Here is a 20,342-nt window from a genome sequence, read left to right as displayed (position 1 = left end):
TATTCTATACTGTACATTATTTAAGTGACAAGACTTTTGTCTAAGCAAAGTCAGACCTTACTGTCCTAATTATTCATTCATTCATTTTCGGCTTAGTCCCTTTATTAATCCGGGGTCGTCACAGCGGAATGAACCGCCAACTTATGCAGCACACGTTTTACGCAGCTGATGCTCTTTCAGCCGCAACCCATCTCAACCCAACCCATCTTTATTTTTGGGTGGTTGAACTATCCCTTTAAATCAAGAAAGAAGAAGAAAAACGTTCTGTCCCACAGAGCTCCTAAAATGCCCAACCCATTCAGCAGCAGCAACGGCGGCTCTCGCGAGATTAGCGCGGCTCGTCACCCCGGTCTCTCACAGGCGGAGTTCCGTCTTCCCCTCTCACTGTGCTTCTTCAGCCCACACTGACCTGACCTGCAGAAGTGAAACAACCGGGCCGGAGCCGCAGTCCACCGCGCTTCCCGTTCAGGAACGCCTTTACATCCCGACAACAACAACAATAACAGCGAGCACACTATCACAGGTACGTCCAGCAGCGGCTTCAGCTCGCGCTATCTGCAGTGAAGTGAAGCGTGAGAGAGTAAGTGGATGGAGCAGATCACACGGGCCTACTGCTCTGCTGCTCCTATACGTTACTCATCCACTGGTACACTGGCACACATTCACTGCAGCAGGGCTTACATTTAACTGACAGAGAGCTGAGATCTCTGCTCTCCGTCGACCGATAGCACACCGGCTAACGATGAAGGCTTTTAAGCCTGTGATGATGCTTGATCAATCCACGCCTCTCTTTCCAGCTACGCTAAGCTAGTGGTCATAATGAGTGCGATAATGCTGATCATTCCTCATGTTTGCAGCTCTCAGTTCGTTGTCAAGTGTAGAAACACGCACGAGTGGACAGTCAAGCACGCGCTGGTTGAGTTGGTCGGTCAGTCATATGTGGTGGTCAATCAAGTGTCAGTCAGTTTCTTATTGAACGCCTCGACCTACTTTAGACCCTGGCTGTCATGCAGCTCTTTCAGGCTTTCTTTCTCTCTCTCTCTCCTTCTCTCTGAGGACTTTGATACTTGCTCTCCACTACTGTTATCTTATCGTAAAGGTGTGTGCTTTATCGTAGACATGCTGTAAATACCCGTATAACTATGAATATCTCTTGTTTTGTCTTTAAGTTTTGTCATTTGAACTGCGTTTATCGCTCGTTTGATGTTAGTAGCCCTGGTGCGGCGCACATTCATTTCCCCTCATGTGGTTAACGGAAGGGATTATCTGTCATCAGTAGTAGTTGGGTGGCTTTTAATAGTCGCATCTGTATGCGCACGCGCACTGAGCTGTCATTTAAAGATCTGGGAAGAGGCCTCATGGCAGGGAACATGTGTTCCAGTCTTATTTAAAGAGCACATGAATTGGACATTTGTGCTTTTTATTACTCCTCAATCTGTTATCTAGTGAACTTCTTAAAACTGGATACATGCATGTCTAAAATATATGATTTAATGGGAAAGTCAATTTTAGAATCATGCAAACTCTTTTGTACAACACAGTGTCTTCACAATCCGTTTGATGTGGCTGACATTGTGATTTGTAAACCGCAGTGGCCAATGGGATGCCAGAATTGTTTAATTTAATTTCATTTGAGTTTCTTTCACAATGATATCGTGTTCTGGGTTTGAGTTTTGGTTGAGTCCTGGAGTCTGTGTGTGAGTTCACAAACATCCTGTTAAGATACGTGGCATCTGGAGATCACGTTCTCTGGAGGTCAATTCTTCATGGATTTGGAGATTTTCAAATTGCTTTATTATTCTCATGAATCGATTGTGAGCTTAGTTTTTAACTGCAGTTACAAACAGTTGTAATTTGCTTTCATTCAATTCTTTACAAACACCGCTTGAACCTCAAATAATTATTAATAAAGTTAGGAAAGCTTTAAAGGAATTACAGAAGTGTTCACTGAGCTGTGTTTACGTTAGTCTTGGGATTTGAAAGGTACCGTGTATTTGAAATAAAGTTTTATAGAAGTTAGTTTCAGTTTGTTAGTTTTAAGGATATCTGATCACGTCCGCCTAAAGGCTCATACACGCATTCGTTTGAGTTTATCGTCAGCGTTATTCGAGATGTTTTTCTATTCTTTTTTTATTTAGTCACGAGTCGTTAAACGTCAATGGAAAACGCGCAGCAAAAAGTGTCCCAGTGTGAACGAGCCTTAAGTCAGGGGTGCCCAAACTTTTTCTTATGAAGCGACAGAAACCAAACTTGATTGAGGGTGGTGGGCCAAAGGTATTACATTAAAGTTGCCAAGGTAATTTATTAACTTCCCAATTTATTTTTTAACTTGTTACAATAAAAACAAACAATCTCATACCACAGTTTAGTTCTATGCATTGTCTTCTATCCATCCATTAACAGTATTTACATTTTAACATTTTTATAAAATCTGATTCATTTAATTGAAATATTCTGCTTTTTGTAGCTCAACAATTAAACAAACAAACAAATGGTTATGTGAAATTAGAGCTGACGGTCATTGTTGAAGACATTTGCCCCAACCTTTTCCATCATTTCCCATCCTCTTCTCAGATGGAACGCCGGGCCAAATCAAAGCTTACCATGGGCCAACTTTAGCCCACGGGCCCTAGTTTGGGCATATCTGGCCTAAATGGATCAAGGATTTATTCACGTCACTTCATACTTCTCTCTCATCAACTCTTCTGCCCAATCAAATGCTCTCTAGTATCTGACATGCTCCGCCCCCTTCAAGACACTTCTAATTTGCCTCATTTGATACACTTAATCTCAACCACTCTCAATGGCAGAGCTGTGAGTAAATGCTATTGACTGTTTTTTTAAAAGGGGAGGATCTACTCTGTCTCACCCTCTCTTTAGTTTTCAGTTGAGATTACGTCAAACATCGAATAAAAAAATGCATATTTCAAAGGACTTCACAGGACCTTTAAAAAGCCAATAGACATGACCTAGCCAAACACAGAAGTGCTCTTTGTGAGCATTTGAGTGTATGGTTAAAAACTAGCCTACAGGACCATCTGCTGTTTAAAACTAAGCTCAGAATCAATTCAAGAGAGAATAGCGATACATTTTGAAAATCTCAGAATCAAGATTTTTCGTCACAGCTCTAGTAGTGCCAGGACATGGAGGTGTCGAAAAGGCCAGCTCTGGAATCTGTATTTTCTTAATAATATAGACCATTTCAATGTGGTCATGTCATTGGCCCATGAACATTTCCTGCTTGTTATCATACTATTTTATAAGTGTAACAAGAGGCAATTCAACCATAACCTAATGTTAAAACGGCTATCATAACATTATTTATCAATATGTTACTCTTTTGGATTCTCGGAAGCTATAGAAATTAAATATATAAAACAGGAAATACCCTGGGACCATTGTTATTGTTTACACCCCTCAAAATGGTCCATATTAGTGCATTGTGTCTTGTTCCACGTAAGCTTCCAGTAAGCTGGCTAATGATGTCCTCTTCAGTGCAGATAATGAGAAGCTCCCTGGCCTGTATTTCATTCCAGTTTGCAGACGTTTTTTTTTTATTCTGTTGTTGATGCTGATGTTCATCTAAATCCCCTTAGGCTTGTTGCATAAAACAAGTTGAAGAATCTCTGGGTTGTAGTGTAAATTTCTGCTCGACAAAAAATATGAACCAATCGCTCACTTTTTAAAACGTCTAATTATCTTGTTTAATCCCGCCCTTTTTCAGGGCACCGTACGACAGAATTTTGCATGCTCAAACTTTATTGTGACCCCGGCATAAATTGTTTCACAATGCTTGATATAAACATTCTCTGTTAACTCAGGGTTTAACCCAGGGTTAGTGATTAACTCTGGAGAGTGTGCACATGAAAGAGTGACACGTGCAACAAACAGCCAATCACACGAGATGAGATCATTATCAGAAATGTAATGAATTTTAATTAGTGTACAAGACCAAAACACATGATGTTGATGCAGCATATGTTTAAGAAGGCGATTTAAACAAAATAGTATTGTATTTATGCAAATCAGTTAATGATTTTATTAAAGTAGGATCACAAGCATTTTAAAAAAGAGCAATTTTAAAAACTTTACATTACAGCTGCACAATAAAACATTTCAGCATCGATATTGCAATGTGATCATTCGCAATAGTTACATCGCAGCATATGCAATGTTGAGTCTAGATTGTAGTTTGTATTTCCATGAGAATTTTAAAAGCATTCAGACTTAAGAAATTGTACCATTTGTAACTTTAATAGCAATTTTTTTATTGTATTATTAATTCAATGTAGACTACGCTGTATTATTTTACATGTGATTATTCAATTAGTGTACCTGAAAGCGGTTAGACTCCTCGGAAAACCGTAAAACACTGTTTATTTCATTTGTATCTTTTTCTCCACTGTATTTATCAACGGTCGTAGATAGCTTTTTATATTTTATGCACGGTTCACACCCTTACAGAATCATCGTGATATATTAAAGTAATCTGGTGAAATTGTATTTATGTCGCAGTAAAACAAAATATTGCAATATTCGATTTTTCCAATATCGTGCAGCCATACTTTTAATAAATTTACATAAATTTATATAAAATTTTCAAATGTAAATGATAAAGGCATTAGTAATATTGACAATTATTTCAATATATACTATAAAGCGTTAAAATTCATATAATGTAAACCAATTATTAGATACAAAAAATATGTGACTTTGACCAATAGAAGTTCTTCAGTGCAGAGCTTTCAAACATGATAACAAAAGCAAGAATATGGTGTTCTTGCTGCTCGGTGTAGATTATTGACAAGACAGCCAGTACAAAACACACTACTTTAGCCATTATAAGTTACAGTTGTTTCAGAACGTTTGTCACAAGTTGTCTTCTCAATAGCATCGTGTATGTTGTTAAAGAAGTGATGATCCCTCAGAAAGCAATGTGTAGTCTGACCTCACCAAAAAAAAACAACAACATAAGCAATAAAAGTAAGGCCAAAACTTTTTAATCACCCTGCCTGGTGGCTGGATCAAGTAAAGCGAATAAATCCTGCTACAATTTTCTACAGTGGAAGGAAGTGGAGATGCGTCATCCATCTTTTTTTGCAGTCCATCCATGGTGGAAGCACAAGCGATAAGTTGCTAGCTACAATTCACTTAACAGCCACTCATATAATATAAAATACAGCACCACAAATTGATTGAACACAAATTGATTAACTTGATTGTTTTAGCAAATTTAAGTGGATTAAACATAAAGCAATTGTTGTGCCCCAAAACTTCAAGAATTGTGTTAATTCGGCTCACTTTATATAAGCAGACAACCAGCAAAAATCCCCTTTTGATTGTAGATTGTGTTGTTCACGGAATCGCAGCTTTTTGAAAAGTGTTTCTGCAATATAATGTTGTGAATTCACCTCATAACTTGGTTAACTTATGACTCTTTAACAAATACTTTTTTATCACCTATTGGAAAAGTGCTTTCAGAACCAAGCCCATGGAAGAAATGGGCAGCCATTGTTGAAGTCATTGTTCAAATTTTTGTCCAATCAGTTGCACTGTAGGCAAACAATGTCCTTCTCACTATCAGCTCCAGTGACTGGCTAGCATTATCCAACCATGCTCCTCTGCTGTAATGTATAAAGTGTGATTTATACTTTGTTTTATCACATGGCCAGTGAACCAAAAAAAACAATAATAAAAACTATAGTAAAGAAACTACTAGGTACTGCTAAAGCATTTTGTGAAGTGTTTGTGTTTATATTGGTGTGGAAGTGTACTTTGCTGCCTTTGTTTGAGTATGTAGTCTTATTTTCCTCTATTTGTCTGAACCCATGTTCTGAGTAGTGTGTATTCAAATAAACAAAGAGAGGAGTTTACATCAGTCGATGACTTCATTTTCACTTCCTGTGCCCTTCTTAGGTGGAGTTTGCAACACACCTATCCTAAAAAGTGTTTCCTGTCTTTATCCTTTGTGTTTAAAGACCAGTCAAGTTCAGTTTTTGTGGCGTTTTCTGCACTTTTAACATCCACAATGTTTTTGTCATCACATGACCTACTAGAATCAGTTGTCAATTAAATTCCATTGTTGATTTCTCGTCTGTGGTCTTACTTGTCCAGAGCATGCACACTTCAGGATCTCTGTAGTAGTAGTAGGTCATTTGGGTACTTCTCATCTCTTGGGTACTTCCGGGTTTCTTCCCACCGCAGCCTCGCTTTAGATCTTTAAAATGGCGGCCGCGTGAAATAAGCGTATACTATGATTTTGCACTAACTACTCAGTAGGGTTGTCTGATAAATCAAAATGAAATGTAAATTTTAAATCACATCGAAAGGCTGCAGTTGTCATGCACATCTTGTCAAGGAAGCATAGTTCTGTGATCAGTAGTAAATCTCCAAATATCTGGCTCAGTAGTTTGGACCTGCATCGTTGTCACAGTTCAGTTCGATATGATTATCAAGTCACCTGTTTGTTTCAATTCAATATTAAGATGCATTGTCTATGCACTGCATCATTGAACAATTCTTCTTTGTCGAGGGATTGCTGTAACCACGGCACATTCCTTGCAAGTAGTCATCCATTTAAGGCTGGTTTATACTTCTGTGTCGAATGATCGCCATGACCCACGTAGCCGTGCATTTATACTTCTGCTTGCTGTTTGTGTTTCTCTGCAATTACACTTCTGACATGTTAACAGTGAGGTTTTTATGTTCCTCTGTGTCGAGTTTCTTCGTGGGTGTTTTGTTCTGAACACTACCTTAATGTACAAGTAGCTAAAACTCACAAATTTAGCCTCTGCCGCTGAGACTGCAGCTCTGCACAAGATGTTTGGCCAGCAGAGAAATTAAAATGGTCGTACCCAACTGAGTCTGGTTTCTCTCAAATTTTTTTTTCTTTACTTCGCCAATTAGTTAAGTTTTTTTTTTCCCTCTCCGCTGTCGCCACTAGCTTGCATGGTTTAGGATCGGTAGAGCTACGCATCGTTGGGTTTGCTCTTCAGTGTTTGGACTCTCGGTAGTGATTTTTAAACCACAATGAACTGAGCTGAGCTGAACTTAAACACTACAAACTGAACTACACTGTTCCAATTTACTATGACCTTTTATGTGAAGCTGCTTTGACACAATCTACGTTGTAAAAGCGCTATACAAATAAAGGTGAATTGAAAAAAAAATCATAATGGGAACTGGCAGACGTGCAACAACTTTAGTCATAAGGTTAACACAAAACGAAAGTTTCTATCTGGAGCTTCTTCAAAGGACACTTGTAAACACTCACTCCATCGGGCTCGCTGCTCTCCTGCGGTTAGTATAAACCAGCCTTTAAACTTCTTTGTTCTGTTTGTGTTGCCAATAACACTTCCGAAATGCTAGAAGGCAGTGGGGTTTCTACTTTTTTATATAATTATTTTTTAGCGGTTTTCACCTTTAATGTGATAAGACAGACAGGATTGGGAGCAGAGAGAGTGGAAGGATCGGCATAGGACCTCAAGCCAGGAATCAAACTCTGGTCGCTGTGAGCACCTAGGTGCACCTAGGCTATTGGCGCCGATGGCAGTGAGGTTTCTTTGTTTCTTTATGTTGAGTTTCTTTGCGTATGTTTGAGTATACACCGGATGTGTGCTATGCTAAGTTACTACAGAAGTAGCTCAAACTTGCACTGATTTATAGCAGAAAGAGACAGGAACCTGCAACATGCAGGACTCGGACCTTGTTCAAAACTCTGGCTACCAGGCTCGCTCTGCCTACAGGACTCTCTGCCCTGCCCACACTCATCATCGCTACCAAGCTGACCAATCACACCTCTTGTGCTACGCATTGCAGTTACATGTAATTACATTATTTGACAAGTTTGCATCACGTTATGAAGAAAGTTATGCCAAGGCTGCACTGGATCGGTTTCCAAGCACTCCATACAATATCCAACCCAGTGACTCTAATTTACATTAGAAAATTAAAGCCAGTTCAGTTTGGACAATGTGCATACTATGCAAAATATCCAATTCTATTCAAGCAAAGTGTTTACTAATCCAAATGAGAGCGAGTCATTGACTGTGTTTACGTGGACATCAGTAATCAAATGATTTGCCTTAATCTGAATAAGTCAATAGTATGATTAAGGTGTTTGTATGAGTTGCTTTTACAAAGTTCCTTTCATGTTCCAGTGTTATAGTACATAGACTGATTAATGTCATCACATCACCACGCTTCCCAATGTTCCATCTGGAGTTTCATTTAATTGTGGGTGTTTAATTTAAAATTTTTCAACTTTCGATTTCATGAATGCCCCTGTGACAAACTCTGATGTACTGGATGAGAGCATGAAGTAAAGACTGGTGGGACAGAGTTGTTTTAATGGAATTTGATTCCACACACAGAATAGAAAGACATTTCTGCATTTTTCAACATTTGTGCAATTGTGTTTGGTGATAGAGGGTATGAGTCTCCAGAGTTCACTGTGGGTGGCTGTGGCCCTGAACTGACTCTATATGTGTGAAGAATACAGTACAGCTGTGTATGTGGCCTATCCTGTTGTAAAATGTTGACCCTACAGGACGATAAAAGTTTGATTAAGTTGGTTACAAGTCTGTATTGCACTTCAATAATGCAGCTAAAATAGGAATACTCCAGGTCCCTAAATTCGCCATAACTACAATTATGACTTTAGTTGTTGTAGTCTCTTAATCAGAGTATTGTCTTAATCGTATTAAAATCAGAGTATTGGTGTCCATGTTAATGTACTGATAGTGTTGTTGACCGCTGGTTTGCCATTGCTGAACACCTCATCCTGTTGTAGTGTAAAAACTCTCATATTTGTTTTGGTTTTCTTCTTAGCAGGACAAAGAAAAGAACAAGCAGTTCAGAGCAAGCGAGCAGAGCACCACACCCACTTTCTTCTGCGTGAAGCTAGCACACGTGCAGCTAAAGAAATGTGTTTTCACTTACTTGACAAGGAATATACAAGTAAGGGCAATGAGCAGATTCAGCTTCCATTTCAGCAGCTGCTTGTCCTGTCTTGTATGTTTTCGAACGTTCTTTCCTGCATATGTAATAGTTCAATGTGCTTTTTGCAGTATGCTGTTTTGTACATCTTTTGCAGAGTTTTGACTTTTTGACAAACTAAGTCAAAACTGCAAACTATTAATGTGAATGCAGGAGTTTGGATTGAAATGTTCCTCTTTTTTTACCTCTTTTAATGTCCTTAAGTGCATAATGTTGCTGTTTGTGCATAAAAAATATCATGCAAACATGTAAAGATGCAAAGTTCATTCCAAAGGGAGCGATTCTATCTCTATCAGTACTGTTTTTAAACTCCTGCTGATCCCACTTTTTGAGCATAGACATGCTAATGCCTTAAATGTATATTTTATTATATTATGTATAACCCGCTGGTCCTGCTGCATGCAGCCCACACTGAGATGGGATTGAACTGGCAATTCTGTGCATGGAAGTCGGTTGCTCTAACAAGGAGGCTAAAGACCTTGGCTTCTAGCGTCTGTCGCTGAAGCACCTTTAGAAGTCAGAGGAGTGAGGTTTATCTGCATAGCACTTTGCTAGCTGACCTCGGTTACACTCACCCCCCTAAACCTCACTCCCATCTTGGACGAGCCCCCACGTGTAACCCACTGGTTCTACTGCACCCAACCCACGCTGAGCTGGAATCAAACCAGCGATTCTTTGCATGAGAGTTGGTTGCTCTAACAAGGAGGCTAAAGACCATGGTGTAGCACCTTTAGAGGTCAGAGGAGTGAGGTTCACCTGCATAGCACTTAGCAAGCTGGCCTCTGTTACTCTAACCTCCCTAAACCTCACACCCATCCTGGACGAGGCCCCACGTGTAACCCACCGGTCCTACTGCACCCAAACCACGCTGAGCTGAGATCAAACTGGTGATTCTTTCATGGGAATAAGCTGCTCTAACAAGGAGGCTAAAGACTATGGTGTAGCACCTTTAGAGGTCAGAGGAGTGACGATTACTTGCATATCTCTTCGCTAGCTGGCCTCCATTACATATATAAAATCAGTATTTTACAAAACCTGTTTCAATACCCGTTTTATCCAGACAGAGAGTCAAGCAAAATATTTGAACAAATTATTTCATTTAGACTTTCACATGGTGAAATGAAAAACCCAAAACCTGTTGGATGACTCTGCGAATGAATCAGACTTCAAAGTTGATTGTGTTGTCACATGATGAGGGAACGCCAACAATAACCAGAAGACTTGAAATGTGAACTAATTATGGATCAAATTGCAGATTTTGTTTAAGCTTTTATGGGACCTACTGTCAGTGTCATGTAAACTAACAATTCCAACTTGAAGGCTGAGCCGAGTTAATCATAGACAAAAGACCAAGCTAAAGAGTGAATGATTCTTCTCTCTTTTATGTCATTGTAGTTCTGACTTGTTTGTAGTTGTTTGTGGATGTGTTTGGGAACAGCTTGTAACATTTTAAAGTAGGGATGCTCAAAATAACTGATTAACCGTTAATCGAAATGGTGCATTTGTAACCGATTAATGGTATCAGTTAAATGATTAAAAAATATTATTTTATATATTTTTAAAGTTTGGCTGCATAAGAGGCTGATCAGAGCGAATGCGCTTTTTCCATTTAAGAAGGGCCTTTTTTGAATGGTTTACTAATGGCTGCGAGGGTTTTACGCGCTGCTTATGCGCCCTGCGCACCTCATGTTATGCTGTTGCGCGCTGTGTGCTCGCGGTTGAAATAAAACTCAACCCTGAGCGGAAAAGCGCGTTACGTCAGTCACGTCTTTTTCATTCTTCAATCAAATGAAAGCAGAGCAGGGTTTCTGTTGTGGTGTCTGCAGTGTTTGTGTTGTCAGGATGACGGATAACTTTTAATGATGGAGGAGAGACTTGTGGTCGCAGTTTCAAATTATCCAAATCATGAATATCACAATGTTATTATATGTTACAATTATAACAACATGGACAGCAACACTCGTGCACAATAGACCAGCTGATTCAGTCGTTTCCTATAGTGACATAAAAAAAGAGCACCGCGCTTAAAACATAAAAGGCAGTGTGGTGCAGCTCGCATTTTTGGATTGGACAGCGTGATCGGCCCCTGATGTGCAACAAATATTTGTTAACTTGCGGGATGGTAACATGTGCAACCACACGTGCCTACAGACGTATTTTCTTACAGAAGCAAAATGAAAGAAGGTGTTTCTGGTCACAGTTTGACACAGACGAGTTGACACAAACCAGCGCTGATGCTGATTGCCTCTGTGCTGCCTGGAGCCGCGTCATAAACTTAATAAATAGGCTATTGATGATTTAGTGTACAACCAACAAACCAACCTTTTTTCCATTTGGAAAATTTGTTATTTATAGTTCTTATATAATATAAATTTTTAAGATAGCCTACATAATCTTCGAATTAAACAAATCCAACGATTTTCTTGAATTTTTCATAATGATAACTCCGCACCAAACTGAAGCTTTCATTTTTTATAGCTTATAATACATGTATGCAAATTTATACAATTCATTCATTCTTTCATTCATTTTCTGCCGCTTTTCCGGGGGCCAGGTCGCAGGGGCAGCAGTCTTAGGAGAGAACCCAAGAGTTCCCTCTCCTCAGACACTTCCTCCAGCTCCTCCGGGGGGATCCCGAGGCATTCCCATGGCCAGCCAGAGTACCCGCGGGGTCTTGAAAGCATTGAAAAAGTCTTAAATTTGATAATCTCAAATTAAGGCCTTAAAATTCTTGAATTATACAAAGTCTTGGATTTTGTTACAAAGGTCTTATTTTATTCATTTATTTTACCTTTCTTAGGATTAAATTCATACCGTAACAAAATTAACTGTTGCTAATGTAAGCTAATTAAAAATTCATGCAGCGTAACATTGCACCTCACGCTCCACGTAATAGCAGAAAGTGCGAAAGCTTGCGCACGTTACTTGAGGTGAGGTACAGAACAAGATAGTCGCTAGCCTAGTTTGTCGGCTAAAATGAGAAAGTGTCTGTTTAATCTGCTATGTCCAAGGAATCTGAATTAAGTTTGGGTCAAGCCTGTGCCAGGAAATGACCGTGACGCCTACTGCTGTTGTTGCTGGAAATCTTTTAAGCTAGCGACGATGGGTGTTACGGCCCTGGACTCCCATATGAGGGGTGCCAAACACACCATGTGTAGTACTGCTCATCAGCGCCAACCACCTATTGTGCAGTTCTGTGCACTGGAGACCTCTTCGGTTACTAAAACAGCTTTGGCTATCAGTAACGAAGAAATTTCTACATTAGAAGCATTACCACCACACAGTGTTGGACAGTAGCTTTGCTACTAGTAGTGATGCTACTAGCTTAACTACATTTCTCAGTAGCGTGGTTGTAGCGTTGCTACTTTCTAAATCAAAAAGCTTTTGTGTAGCGAAGCTATTATTTTAAGCAATTAGCGCAGTAGCGTCCACAGAAGCTACATTTAGCGATCGCGGATCAATAAGTGATGCCACTAACATTCACGGAGCTGTGAGGCCGGTGTCTAGCCGATGAAAGTATATACATATTATGGCGAGAATGACAATTTCTTCTTCCTGTTTTACGATGGTCGAAAACAAACTTTTTGGTGCATTACTGCCACCTCTCGCTCTGGTTGGTGACGTCGCCAAACAATCATTGGGCTGACACGAGAAACTTGCTTGATTGAAAGATGACTGAGGGAGATATATATATTTATATATTACTGTAGTAAAGGCTAAAGTATACTATGGCAATTACTATTAGTTCATGATAGTTATTAATGATACTACATTTTATAGTGTAATTCATTAATGAAGAGTTGTAAATATATATACAATATAATGCTTATTGCAAAGTATTTCCCTTTACTATAAATTACTATAGTATTTTAAATGTGTAACACCTGCTTTTATTGGATTTTTTTCTTTTAGCTGTTATATACTATAATGTTTTTCTGTTTAGTACAGCATATTATTTACAGTAAATAATTGAACTGAACAGTTCTGCCTCATATTTCATTGGCAGTTTTTTGATCACTAAAATATGATTGACTTGAATTTAAGTTGCTTCAATTTGAAAATAAAAATTGCAAAAATATCTTAGATGTAGCCACGCTACTTTTGCCAAGCTTTTAGCTTATCTTGCTACATTTCACAGAGGGTAGCTTTTAGTGTAGTTAAGCTACATTTTAGGTAGTGTAGCTAATAGCTTAGCTCACTACATTTTTCACGTAGCTTGCCCAACACTGCCACCGCAGCCAAGGAACATCCCATCTTACTGTGGCTCAACACCAACTCTGCAGGCAGATGTGATGTGGGTCCTTAAAACAATCTCTGAGCACCACTCTTACACATTTAATGAGAACATTACAGAGGTTTTTCAAAATCATATTTCCTGACTCTGAGGTTGCAGTTACATTCTTGTGCGGAAGCAACAAAACTGCATATATTACTTAATTCGGATTGGCTCCTTTTATAACTAAGTAACTGACTGACCAGGTCAATAAGGCCAACGGGTTTGTGGTCATGTTGGACCTTCATATTCGCTACTGGGTGGACGATCACACTGTTGCGTATTTATTAAATATAACTGAAAATTGAAATAATGTTTTATTTAATTCAATAGCCCACTTGTACATAATTATTTTCCAAGGTTCAAATCTTTTTACAGATTTGACATTTTTCCCCTCATACTTCTGTCAGAATGGGTACGAAGTTGGCATAAAATTTCATTTCAAATGGTATTAAAAAGCTCTTAAAAAGCCTTGAATTTCATTTGGAGGATCCTGGAGGTACCCTGGCCAGCCGAGAGACATAGTCCCTCCAGCGTGCCCTGGGTCCTCCACGAGGCCTCCTCCCGGTGTGACATGCCTGGAACACCTCCCTAGGTAGGCGTCCTGGAGGCATCCGAAACAGATGACTTCTCTCGATGTGGAGGGGCTGCGGCTCTACTCCGAGCTCCTCCCGAGTGTCAGAGCTCCTAACCCTATCCATAAGAGTGCGCCCAGCCACCCTTTGAAGGAAACAAATTTCGGCCACTTGTATTTATGCAATATCATATGTAAACAACAAAATTGTTATATGCTATATTAGCCCTAAGCCCTAACCTTAGAGCCCTAAGGTTCAAATGTACTGGCAAGGGGTTTTGTGACATAATAATAACAATGAAGCATTAATTAAATGCATATTTTCAGTGAAGCGTTCGATTTAATAGCCTGATATTTTATTTGACGGATGAAAAAAAAAACATGATTGGAAAAAACAGCCTATGCCGGTTCTTAAAAAGGATTTTCGTTTCGTAATCTAAATTTGTCATTTAACTGAAAAATATCTAGAGCAGGCCTGTTATTTTATTATTTTATCTATTTTATTCTTTTTTCTATGCTGTCAGAAACGCTGCAGGTGCGTGAAGATGTTCTGTTATGTTCTGTATGCCGTTCGCATGTTATAATAAATCAGTGTTTTAAAATATTTAATGTGTCACAAAATAGACACGTCAATTTTTTAAATTAAATATTATTTTCATATTTCTCGGTTAACAGTTCAAATTCGGTTAACTAGCTGCGGTTGTCGTTGGTAAAATAAACCGAAATGAGCATCCCTATTTTAAAGATTTTTTTGCAAATGAAATGCAATAAAAACAAATCACTCACAAAAAGAATCATTCATCTCGCTGATCGAGACTCATGTCTGGGTCGGTAAAATGATCCGAACTTCCCTTCATTAATGTACTCCACATTTTTACGATGTCATGTCGAGATAAAATACTTTCAACTTTTGAGCACAACGCTTCTCATTAATGTCAGTTCCAAAGCAGTTCTGTTTACAGTAGCAAGTTGGCATGACAATGTTTTTTGTTTGACGGCAACATGGTGGATGAGGCACTTTAAAAAATATGACTCTATCTGAGAGCTACATCTTACATTTTTAGATGCCAAGATGTGTTCTGTGTGAATGTTCTCTTAAAATGGATGTATGCATTTTGTTTGTTGTTGACAGAGTAACAAATGCATGAATTGTAAAAGGCACCACACTCTTTTGGAAAGTGGGTGAGAGGTAGCATTTAAAAGGACATGATTTTGTTTATGTATGTTTATTTTTAATTGACACAGTAAATATGATTAACAGACTGCAGCAATACACATTTAGTAATAATAATTGATAATGCTATATTTATGCAGAACTATGGTGTGCTTTTAATGGCTTTAGCCATAGATTTTATCCTTAATGTTAATGGATTATTTATAGTGTCATGGATTTATTTATCTCTTTTGACATGAACCATAATTAAAAGATTACAACAATGCTCAGTTACTATAATTAATTAATATGATTAATTGTTAGTGTCATTTAAATGGCTTTTGTCGCAGCTTTTATTCTTTTTTTAGGTTGTCTAATTGTTGTACTTTATACTACTTTATAAATGTTTAGTCCTTGTTAAAATCCGCTTGTTAAGTCGTGACGTATGGAATTGTTTCCGGGTCCAAGCCGCTACTCATTTGAGTTGAGAAAATATTCGTTTATGACCACTTTTTAGCCACATCACACAATAAAGTGAATTTTAAATAAAATCATGGTGTACACAACAGTTGCTGCATCACAAACACCAATATTTTAACAATTTATAAAAATTAATCACTTTCTGGCCATCGGATTTTAAGCATGGATAAATATATTGGGATCGTGATTTTCTAAGTGATACATTGTAAATGTTTATTATTAACATTTGTTGAGTCTTCCCATACAGTTTGATATAGCGCTTGGAATTGTCATATTTATATACACATGGAAATAAAGCCGGTTCAGGCAAAATTTCGAGTTTGGTCGAAAAGGAAATTTTTAATTTTGAATGATTTATGAATTTGTGATTTAATCATTTAGAATTCACTTTATTTTATTGGAATTTAGTGATGGTAGTGACAAGGTTAAATGCTAAACTGCTATTCATGAAGTCTACTTTTATTTAGCAACCAATAGCTAATTAATTATTTACGCAAAATCTGCTGCTGATACTACTACAATTTTTTTATTTATTTATTTATTTTTGTTGCCGACTGAAAGCAGATCATATTAGTAAAGCACATTTATTAAATATCTTAAGACAGTAGAGTCTTTTAAATCACAAGTTTAATAGTTCCGCACTGATTCTAAGTCTGTCTGCATTGAGACTAATGAAGGAACACTCCACTTTATTTGAGAAATTGACTCATTTTTGAGTCTCTCAGATCTCCAGGTCTTGGGGTAGCGCTTTTAGCTTTATATTAATTTAGTGTAACTCATTGAATCAGCTTACACCATTAGAATAGCAGCAAAGTTAATTTATTATTACGGCGGAGTGAGACTTTCTTGCCATATTGGCCTAGAACAGGGCTGTCAAACTCCATTCCTGGAGGCCCACAGCGCTGCACCATTTAGTTCAACCCTGCTTCAACACACATACCTGGTTTCAAACAAGCCTGAAGGACTCTATTAGTTTGACCAGGTGTGTTTAATGAGGGTTGGAACTAAACTGTGCAAAGCTACAGCCCTCCAGGAACTGGGTTTGACACCTGGCCTTGAAAATGACAACAATTCCTTTTCTATTGGTCTTAGTATAAGATGTAACTACAGACGAGTCAAGCTTTAAATAGGAAAATTATTTAAACACTTTTTGACCAGAAACTAGTAGTCTAATCAGATTCAATGTTTTATGCTAAGCTAAACGTGCTCCCGGCAGAACCATATATCTGAATGGATTCAAAACTCCAATGTTTACGTTTAAGGCAGTTGAATATTGAGCTACTTTCAAAAAAAAAGTGGAGTTTTCCTTTAAGAATTTGAAATGCTGTATCTATCATACATCTTTATTTCTTGGAAATGGTTTCTTTTTTTGGCCCGAGATGTGACCGGATAATGGAGAATGTTACTTATGGCCTGTGTTAGGACTCTTGGGAGCTTGCAATAGAATAGCACTCTTAAATGTATTCTTAATGTAATCAGCTTATCCAGATTCCCAACACAGTGGATCTTTCAGACACGCAGAAACAAACAGACTCCAGTCAGACAGAGAGCAAATAGACCTGGTACTTCTTGCTGCTGTTTTTCTTCACTGTCCTGAAGGCAAGATTCAGCCAGGCATGTCTTCCTGCACAACAGTGAACTGTTGCATGTTTGCTTCGCGTTTTGTACTGAAGCACTCAAGCAAATGTCCACTTTTATGGCTTCCATCAAGAGGCTGTATTTTATTTGTTTTTTTGATGTAATTATATTATATTATATTATATATGTATTAAAACTTTTCCAGACATTTTTAAATATTCAAGTCTTTATCATCCCTTACTTGGATATAACATGAACGCTATCTCTAATTGACGCAAAAGCATAAAACCCGAGGATATTTTTATATATGACATACAAAAGAACAAAATAAGCCAAGTTTGTTATCTTTTGTCACTTGGAGGGGTCTAGATCAGGTTGTTTATTTCACCATTATTGTCAATATAGTGCTCAAAATTCAAATCCGGCAGCTAGCTCTCTGCAGCTCTCACATGGTCGCCACTGAAGCTAACCCGGGCTGCGCCTGGTCAGTAACTGGGTGGGAGACCAACTAGGTTGCTGCCGGATGTGGTGTTAGTGAGACCAGCAGGGGAACCTCAACTTGTGTACTGTGTGGGTAATGCCCCAGTATATTGTTGGGGACTCTATATTACCCAGTGAGTGCCGTCTTCGGATGAGATGTTAAACCGAGGCCCTGGCTCTCTGTAGTCATTAAAAATCCCAGGATGTCTTTCAAAAAAAGAGTAGGGGTATAACCCCGGCATTCTGGCCAAACTTGCCCTCTGGCCTCTGTCCATCATGGCCTCCTAACCATCCCCATATCATTATTGGCTTCACCACTTATTGGTGTGTGGTGTGCGGTCTGGCGCAATATGGCTGCCATCACATCATCCAGGTGGATGCTGCACACTGGTGGTGGATGAGGATCACAAAAATGTGTAAAGTGCTTTGAGTGTCCAGAAAAGTGTTTTATAAAAGTAAGGAATTATAACTATTATTATTATTATTAAATCTCTAGTGCATTTAGCATCTGGTTCATATTTATGATTTGAACAATATTCTGAAAATAAAAAAGTTAATGCATTAAAAATGTATTATTCACCTAATTTTTTCAAAACATAAATCAACCTGTTTCCTTAAAAAAATATATATATATTTATATATATTTATTTATTTAATTATATATATATATATATATATATATATATATATATATATATATATATATATATATATATATATATATATATATATATATATATAAAATACACATTTGTGCCGCGTTAACCAATCAGGAGCTTGCTCTTGTAGGGGCGTGATTGTTGGTGTCCCGAGGGGAAATCCTCCAGCCGACACCGGACAACAGCTCATCAAAACACTGCTGAAAGTGTCCGTCATCCAGGTATAGTTTTTGGAGGAGTTGATTTACTCACAGAGCTGGGTGCCCCCTTGAAAAGATCTATTGGACTCCGCGCCGAAGGAATCTACGCTGTTTTTTTTAGCTTTCCTAAATCACATAAAGCACAGCTAATCTCTCGATAAAATCCATGCTAGCCATTTAGCAACAAAACAACAGTCACCGGACAGACAGAAGCTCCGCCCACAACGTGAATCCGCATCTATTGTAAAGTGAATTTGATGCACAAAACGGGGATACTCGGAATGTACACGCAGCTAATTGTGTGCGAATATTGCGATTTATTTACACGTTCCGTGTCTAGTGTGACACCCCAATAGTATTTGATGGCATCTAATATTTAAGTGGGTCTTAGAATATTAACAAAACTTTAGAATTATGTTAACATTACAACAACACTGGCCAGATTAACAGGAAAGCTTTATTTTTATTTTTGGACGCTGCTTGCCAGGCACAAGACTGACATTCAGCCTAAAAAGATTTTTTTTTTCTTCTAGGGCTACACTGAGGCCTTTAATGGCTAAGCTTTGGACAGATTAGCATTGAGGGGGAAGTCAGTTCCATTTTCAGATCTGAGAGCGCTCCGCGTCAGCGTTACTGGAGTGACATTTTCCCGGCTGGATATTTTTGTTGCCTGCAAAGCCCCTCTGCTCTTGAGTTTAGGATGTCATTTTAGTTAGCAAGGGTGTCTTGAATGGCCACTCCGCCTTGGCCCAGCTCCACGGTGTCATCTGTTCAACAAAGAAATGCCATTTATTTTTCAGTATGACCATGATGCTGACTTTTTAATTTAGCTCGTGGTGATCATATTGCTTGTTTGCAGTCTTTGTTTATGCCGAGCAAAGTGGATGTGTGAGGATGAGTGTTGCTGGTTGCAGGTACTTAGCTTTGTGTCAGTGGGTAAATCCAGATTGCTGCCCTCAGCACACATGCTAATTGGATCATACCACTAAGAGAGACGGTGGAGATGGAATGGACAAACCTTAATTATGGAGGAGGTTATGAGGAGTGACTTTTCTAGCCCCCCGCTAGGCATATTTTCTTTTTTTCTTAATGTATCATTTCTCTTACTGCTTCAGAGGTTTGTCTATCTTGACCAAATTCCTTCTTGAAGCCCTCTTCTAATGAGCTGGTTATCGAAATCAGCTTTGTTAAACAAAAGAGACATGCAAATAAGCAGTTGGAGATTGAGAACCGCTGGTTTAGAGTAAGAGAAGGTAGACGTCAACTGTAGTAGAGGAGGCATTGTAGGGGAACCTGTTGGTTGGAATATCTTATTCGATTTGCTAAATGAGTGTACCATGGTTCTTCATTTTAATGTCTGTCTGAGAAACGCATTTCCAAGCAACGCAAACCAAGAATTGATTTGGTTCAGATCTTCAAGAATTTACCATAACTAGAAGGGCTGGGTGATACAAAAAAAATCACAATACAGTGTTTCTTATCATTCAGTATCGATAATTATTGATTATTTTTTTACAATCCATTTAGGAAGTTTTTTTTTAATTTATTTAACCACTTTATTTTAATTTACCAACATTACTAAGGCAAATAGTTTTAATAGTAAAAAAACAAACAAAAAATCTTATGTCTTTAATGTCTTTATGTCTTATAATAAAATAAACAGAAGTGTTAAAAAGACTCTAAAACTTGATTAATAAAATGTTGCAAAATATGTGCAATGTTAAAGTGTAAACCCTAAGGTGCAAACTTTAGGTTGATCGACATCTGTAAGGTGTGAATAATAATGATACATTAAACCTCAATTTATTTTGTGTACAGACTTTATGATAATCAAATCTGAGCTTTTAAGTAAAGGAATTAACCATCATCATTTTAATACATACTGCAACATTACAAATTGCGAAGTTGAATGACTACATTACCCCTGTGCTAAAAACTCTTTCAGATG

The 20,342-nt window shown here is 38.1% G+C and overlaps 1 protein-coding gene across 1 annotated transcript in view; it reads left to right on the top strand.

Moving 5' to 3' along the window:
• Positions 1 to 371: 371 nt before the first annotated feature.
• The window catches only part of ktn1 (kinectin 1), a 67,535-nt gene continuing 47,564 nt past the window's right edge, over positions 372 to 20,342 (top strand). The window contains 1 exon segment of the mRNA XM_056477589.1: positions 372 to 523. The gene's annotated coding sequence lies outside the window, so the exon portion shown is untranslated.

This window comes from Danio aesculapii, chromosome 17 (assembly GCF_903798145.1).
Source record: "Danio aesculapii chromosome 17, fDanAes4.1, whole genome shotgun sequence".
NCBI classification, from domain to species: Eukaryota; Metazoa; Chordata; class Actinopteri; order Cypriniformes; family Danionidae; genus Danio; species Danio aesculapii.
This window is presented reverse-complemented; position numbering and strand designations above follow the sequence as displayed.